Here is a 7,273-nt window from a genome sequence, read left to right on the forward strand (position 1 = left end):
TAGTGGGGCGGGCTCTCATCCTTCTCCGAGGGGGCGGGACTTGCTGAGAAGGGCGGGGTCTCAGAGGAGTCCCTGGTGAGGGCGGTGCTAAACGCAGAAAGGGAGGGGGAGGGGTCTAAACTGTATTAGGTGAGGGGCGGAGTTACCAAATAGGGCGGGGCCTCAGGGGAGTCTGGGGCGAGGGGCGGGGCTTAGTAAGTAGAGCCGTTCTCAGCAAGGCTGAGTTTGGGGCGGGGCTTGGTCAAGAGGCGGGACTTGTAGGGAAAGGGCGTGGTCTCAGAGGAGACCGTGGTGAGGGCGGCGCTAAGCGGAGAAAGGGAGGGGTCGCAGCTGTCTGAGATAAGGGGCGGTATTGTCAAGTAGGGCGGGTTCTCAGCGGAGTCTGAGGCGAGGGGTGGGGCTTTCAAGTAGGGCGGGTCTCAGCTCGGGTTGAGGTGAGGGCGGGGCTTGACAAAGGGGCGGAGCTAGCGGAGAAGGGGCGGGATCTGAGCGGTATTAGGGTCGGGCGGGTTTATCTAGTAGGGCGGGTTCCCAGCAGACTCTGAAGGGGCGGGACTTGCGAATAAAGGGCGGATTCTCAGCGTAGTCTACGGAGAGGGCGGCAATAAACCGAGAACGGGGAGGGATCTCAGCAGTCTGCGGCGAGGGGAAGGGCTTAGCCAATAGGGCGGGTTCTCAGCTCTGTCTGAGGTGAGAGCGGGCTTGGAGGAGAAGGGGCGGGTTCTCAGAGGAGTCAGGCGGGGCTCGTGGAGAAGTGTACAGTCTAAGGTCATTCTGCTACTGCAGGTGGCAGAAGGGGTGAGAGTTGAGACTTTGTGTGACTGAGTGCGTGATTCTGCAGAGGGGGATGGCCCAGGGCTGCTGGGCGTGTCAGTTGGGGCGGCTCGTGCGTCAGCTTTTCGTTAAGCTTCCCGTACTGCCTAGAGACCGGAAGCGTCCCTAGTTACCAGCAGCCACCAAGGTGCGAGCGCTAGTCCTTGATGTGTCTCCTTGATGTCTGTGTCCCTGTTAGCTCACCAAGCTCGATCCTTGATGTTAGTGTTTGAGACTATGATTTTTTTATTTTAATTTTTTTTTTTTTAGGAAAGGAAGAGATGAGGTGAGCCTAGATTAGCCTCGGAACTGGCTATGTAGTCAAGGGTGACTTTGAACTACTAGTCCTTCTGTATCCACTCCCAAATGTTGGGGTTAAAGGAGTGAGCCACCACGACGCCGGGCTTGGAAATTTGATCTTTGCAAGCTAAGCTTTGCCACAGCAAGAACAGCCACCATTCTGCATCTGATCGCCTCCTCCCTCGCACTCACGTTGACCACCTCTGTGACCAGCAAATCAGCATATGTTTCACCTGCAGAAAGGGAGTGTCGTTATTAGCGTTGGGAGTAGTGAACACGACATAGGAACTAGACAAGAGTCGGACTTTTTCTGCTCTTTGCCAAAGTAGAAATTATCCCTACCTTTGAAGGACCAAGAAATCAATACTTGTGTTAAAAGCTGAAACAAATAAAACGTCCACTTGGATGAAAAGAGAAAGAAGCGCAATTCCCTGGCGTCAGAACTTTTACTTCCCACGGATGAAGACAGACCTGACCAACCCTGAAGGAGGGGCAGGCTGTAACGAAATGTAAAGCAGTGAGGGTGTATCATGCTCTTCCTATTTTCTTCATATAACACACATATCAACGTCTTTGAAAACCTTTTCCACAAAAGATATCTGCTGGCTGTCATCAACTCTGTCAACTGGAGATCGAAGGCTTGGTCCCACAAAATTCCCCACTATTTGTGGTGGAAATTCCAAACTTTGGCGATTTTGCCTGTGTTTCTGACTCTACAGGATTTCCACGGCCCTCGCTTCCTAAGTTCTATTAATTTGCTAGAGTGAGAGATACCAAGGAAACAGAGGGTTTGATGTTGTTTATAGGACACTTTAAAGAACACATATGAACAGGTGGAGATAGTTAAGGCAAAATCCAGAACTCTGAGAATGGGAGCTTCTAACCCCACAGACAAGTGTGTCTCTCACCCAGCACCCCAGCACATGTTGGTCTTTTTGAAACCCTTGAAGTGTTTCGTTTAGCTTTATGGGGTGGGGGTGGGGGAGCTAGTGCTTCATTAGGTAGGCAGGATTGAGTAAACCATCTGCTACTGCTAACCCTTTATCCTCCTGCCCCATGGAGCTGTAAGTCGCAGCTGTCATAGCGCTTGTTTGGTTGCTCTGGCAACTAGCTACCTCCCTGTAGTCATGCAAAAACCATAACAGATCACTGGGTGATCTTTCTGGGTAGAGTGGCTCATTCCTGTAATCTCAGCCCTTGAGGAGCAGAGGCAGGAGAATTGCCACAAATTCAAGGCCAGCTTTGGTTTCATCGTGAGTTCCAGGCCAGCCTAGGCTAGAATGATGATCCTGTTTCAAAACACTTTTAGCTCCCAGGAGCTGGAGATGCAGAAGTGAAGAAAAAAATAAATTTTCAGAACAAAGCTTTCAATCATCTTATTTGCAGAAACTCATACAAGATTGAAAAGACCTTTTTCTAAATAACAAGACTGCATTTCCACTTCTTTAAATGTTGAAAGAATAGATAGGTGGGTGATAGAAGGGTAAATAATATATGATAGACGAGTAGGCAAATATACGTGAATTAATGATTCGTGGGGAGGGAAATGATGGATGGGTAGACAGACAGAAGCCTCCTCATTGATCTCACCATCTAGACATCTTCTCTTCTGACTTTCTGCACTTTTTCAAGTTCCTAGGCAGAGGACAGGATGTTCTAATCCTGCAGCTGAGGTAAGGCACAGACATACTGAGCTCCTTGGGTTTGTGTTTCTACAGTAGGGGAGGGAATGCCGGCATTCAACTGGCACACTTAAACCGTGCTGTCGGGAAGGAAGCTAAATTGCACTGAATTCAATGTCTATTAAAGCGACAGAGGTAGCTCAGTGCTAAAGCACGATAGTGGTGAGGACATCGATTGTATCTAGGGAATAAAAATATTTTTTAAAAAATTGGGATGGTGCTTACCTGCACCTTGGCTATGTAGTTGAGACCCTGTCTCAACAAAACAATGAATAGTGAAATTTATTATATTTCTGTCCTGTAAAACTGTCCACAAGGAGTCAGAATATATCAGAAGATATTGACCCAATCAGGGGTAACGCAAGAAGAGATGAAAGGATTTTTAATAATCTTGGTAGAAACACAAAGGTACTAAGAGACGTTTTACAGTACTACAGTGCCACCTGCTGGGCAGGGTGTTCAACTACACCTTGCTTGTTTTATTTTTTTGGTTTTGGTTTTGGGTTTTTTTTTTTTTCAAGACAGGGTTTTACTGTACCTTTGGAGCCTGTCCTGGAACTCTCTCTGTAGACCAGGCTGATCTCGAACGCAAAGAGACCCTGCCTCTGCCTCCCGAGTGCTGTTTTTTTTCTGAGACAGTTTTTCTCTGCGTAGCCCTGTCTGTTCCGGAACTCACTTTATAGACTAGGCTAGCCTCGGACCCAGAGGTCCGCCTGCCTCTGCTGGGATTAAAGGCATGCACTAGCACGCCATGCACTTTTCTGGAAGGTCTGGGGTCCAGTGATGTTCCTGTCTCAATCTTCCAAGTAACTCTACTCCACGCCACCACACCCAGCCAACCTGTGATGTCGCTCTCATAATGTAAGTCTTTCTCCCATGCTTCTCCAGGCCAGACATACAAGTTCTGGACAAATTAGTCCAGACTTAAGGCCTCGCAAAGAAGTGTGGGGTTTTTTTGTTTGTTTTTGTTTTTTAAGATTTATTTATTAAGCTTTATTATTTATTTATTAAGATTTATTAATATGCTTAAGATTTATTTATTAATTATTTATTATTCTGTCTGCATGTATGCCTTCAGGCCAGAAGAGGGCACCAGATTTCATTTACAGATAGTTTTGAACCTCCACATGGTTGCTGGGAATTGAACTCAGAACCTCAGGAAGAGCAGCCAGCGCTCTTAACCTCTGAACCATCTCTTCAGCCCGAGAAGGAATTCCTTAACCCACTGATAACAGTGTGTTCACCTACTCAGAAGGCTCAGCTTTCAGACCAGTTCTAATTTCACTGGCAGGGATGATGGGAAACGTCCTTCTCATGCACTCCTAAAAGGCCACCAGCTCAATGGGATTTTTATTCCCAGAGGTCTCCTAAGAAGCTGGGTCCAATTCGCTGATTTTGTGACTGACAGCTAGTAGCAGTTGGATGGTGACAACGGTCCAGGCCCAACAACAGTTCTCAAATGGGGCTGCAGTGAGTTTAGCTGCACCGTATAAACATCTACTGTTAGAACTCTAGCCTGGAGATAATACTGAGGATGTAGCTGGCCGCTACCGCTGCCACAAAACAAAACAAAACAAACAAAAAAAAACCACATGGAATATGCTCATCAGAAAAATTTTAAATCATCAGAAACTCAGAAGCAACCTGAATATCCAGCAACAGAGAAATGGAGAGACAAACATCGTGGATTTTCACAGGGTGGCCACACTGAGGTGACAGCATCAGCTGATGTGCCAACACACAAAAATCTTTTTTTAAAAAAGAATCATGAAGACACAAGTCAGAAAACATTGAAGAATGTGATTCCTTTGGTGAAGTTGAAAAAAATTAGGCATGTCTTTTGGGATGGTGGTACCGTGGCAAAGCAGCAAGGAAGAGTCTAAGAATATGCCAAACCTACACGCCAGCTGCTCAAGGTACTCATGGTGCGGTGCGTCGGCTAGGCTACATTGTTTTCTTGTCCCTCTTTTTGTTTTGTTGTTATTTTATTTTATTTTTGAGTCAGGGTTTCTTTGTGTAACCCTAGCTGTCCTGGAACTCACTCTGTACACCAGGCTAGCCTCAAACTCAGAGATTCCCCCTGCCTCAGTCTCTAGAGTGGTAGGATTAAAGGTGTGTGCCACCACCACCCAGTGGATAGATTGTATTTCAGTCGGACCCAAGCTAGAACCATCTGAACATCTTCACTGGGGGATAGCCTCCATCGGAGTGGTTAGAGGGAAGTGTCTGTATGGGGCCGATGTGGGAGGGCTAGGTCTCGGACGAGGGTGGGGCATCCCTTGGAGGGTGCAGTTGTAGCTATTTGTCCTTCACACTGCGTGCCCTCAAAGGCCCTCCACCCTGAGGGACACTGCTTTGTTACAAATCAGTTTCTTAGGATAGCATCTCTCTCATTAGAACATCAGCTTCCTTTCCAGAAGTCCCCAGAAGATTGCAGCAGCCAATACAGAGACACACAGATCACTCTGAGATGCACAGGAGGTTGGAAAATTCGAATCTGCTATCTTCAGATTTTGTTTTGTTTTTTGAGATAGGGTTTCTTTCTGTAGCCCTGGCTCTCCCGGAACTTGCTCTGTAGACCAGGCTGGCCTCAAACTCACAGAGAACTGGCCTGCCTCTGCCTCCAAAGTGCTGGGATTATAGGCCTGTGCTACCATGCCAGGCCTCTTGTCAGATTCTAAAGCAAGAAGCAGATGCCAGCAATTGCTGGGTATGGCTGGTGGGTAAGCAGCAAAAATCTACCTGTGACATGAGACAAAGGATGACCCCAAACAATCTAGACATGTAGAAACTAAAATGCACTGTCCAAAACCAAGGCTATTCCTGAAATAGAAAGAAACAGCTGAGAGTAGTAAGAATCAGACACTGTGTGAATATATATCACTGGGATTGGGTTACTAAAGATTCCGGCTGTCCAACAGCTGGACAGGCAGAGGTTAGGTGGGACTGGCAGACCAAAAGAGAACGCAAAAGAAGAAGGGGAGGAGTCATAAGAATTTGAGGAAACTCTGAGAGGTGAGCTTGCCGTACTGAGAAAAGGTACCAAGACACATGGCACAGCGTAGATAAGAAATATGGGTTGATTTAAAATGGAAGCGTTAGCTAGTAACAACTGAGCATTTATAATTAATAACAAGTCTCAATGTGGTTCTTTGGGAACTGGCTGGTGGGACAGAAAAGTCCACCGACACCTAAGAGCAAGAAGACCCTTTCCTACAGGTTCCACGTCTTCTGGTCTAGAAGGAATGAAAATACACTGTCTACACAGTGTGAATGTTTTCAACTAGAAACAGAGCCAGACACTGTCACAGGCCTGTAACCCCGTGCTTGTGAGACTGAGGCAGAGGGCCGCCCCAAACTGAAGACCAGCCAGGGCTACACCTGGCCCAGATCCCAACCTTAGAAACAACTGAATTTAGAAACAATTCCTTGGGCTGCAAAAGAATGTGAAACTACTGCCTCTTTTGTAGCTTTGTTTTGTTTTGTTTTGAATCTATTGACTGGGCATTTGGTAGTTTCTTTTTTTTTAATGGTTTATTTGTATTTAAGTGCATTGGTGTTTTACCTGCACACATGTCTGTATGAGGGAGTCGGATCCCCTGGGCCTGGAGCTACAGACAGGTGTAAACTGTCATGTGGGTGCTGAGAATTGAACCCAGGTCCTCTGGAAGAGTATCCAGTGCTCTTAATCGCTGAGCCATCTCTCCAGTTCCTCACTGTTTTAAGACAGTGTGTTACTCTGTAGCCCAACATGGCCTTGAACTTGACTCGACCCCAGCCTCAGTTTCCCAAGGACTGGGATTAGACGCTAATGCCACCATGCATAGCTGATTCTAGTTCTGGGTCCTTCATTCAGTGTGTTTGAGTACTCACTCAGGTTTCCATACACAAGCATGTGTTCAAAGTCTGTACACTACTCCCCAGAATTAAAAACAATGTATGTGCTTTGAATTCTGAAAAGGGCCGGTGAGATTCCTCAGTGGGTAAGCCTGACAGTCTAACCTCGGCCTCTGGGACCCACATGAAGGAGGAGAGAAACGAGTGCCTCTACAAAGTGCCCTCAGACCTCTACACATGGACTGTAGTATTTGCATGTGTGTATCTACACACACACACACACACACACACAGAAATTTTTATAAAATTCTTTTCATTCTCCTGGATATCGCTTTTTGGGATGGGGTTGCTGTTGCTTTCTGACAGGGTCTCACTGTGTAGCTGGCTGGCCCGGATCTCACAGAAATTCACCAGCCTCCGCCTCCCAAGTGCTAGGATTCAAGGCGTGTGTCAGCACACCCTGAATCTAGTGTTCCCTTTCTCAGCATGTAAAAGTATTGGTTCGTTGTTTTTTGTTTTTTTTTTTCTTGCCAGTCATGGTGTCTGCAGGATTTACTTCATGGTTAACCCAGGAGTGATTTAGCTTCCTCTTCCCTGTGACTACAGCTGGCGTGGTAGCACGTACTTTTAACATCCCAGTA

The sequence above is a fragment of the Myodes glareolus genome, chromosome 1 (assembly GCF_982192425.1).
Source record: "Myodes glareolus chromosome 1, mMyoGla1.1, whole genome shotgun sequence".
Classification (NCBI taxonomy): Eukaryota; Metazoa; Chordata; class Mammalia; order Rodentia; family Cricetidae; genus Myodes; species Myodes glareolus.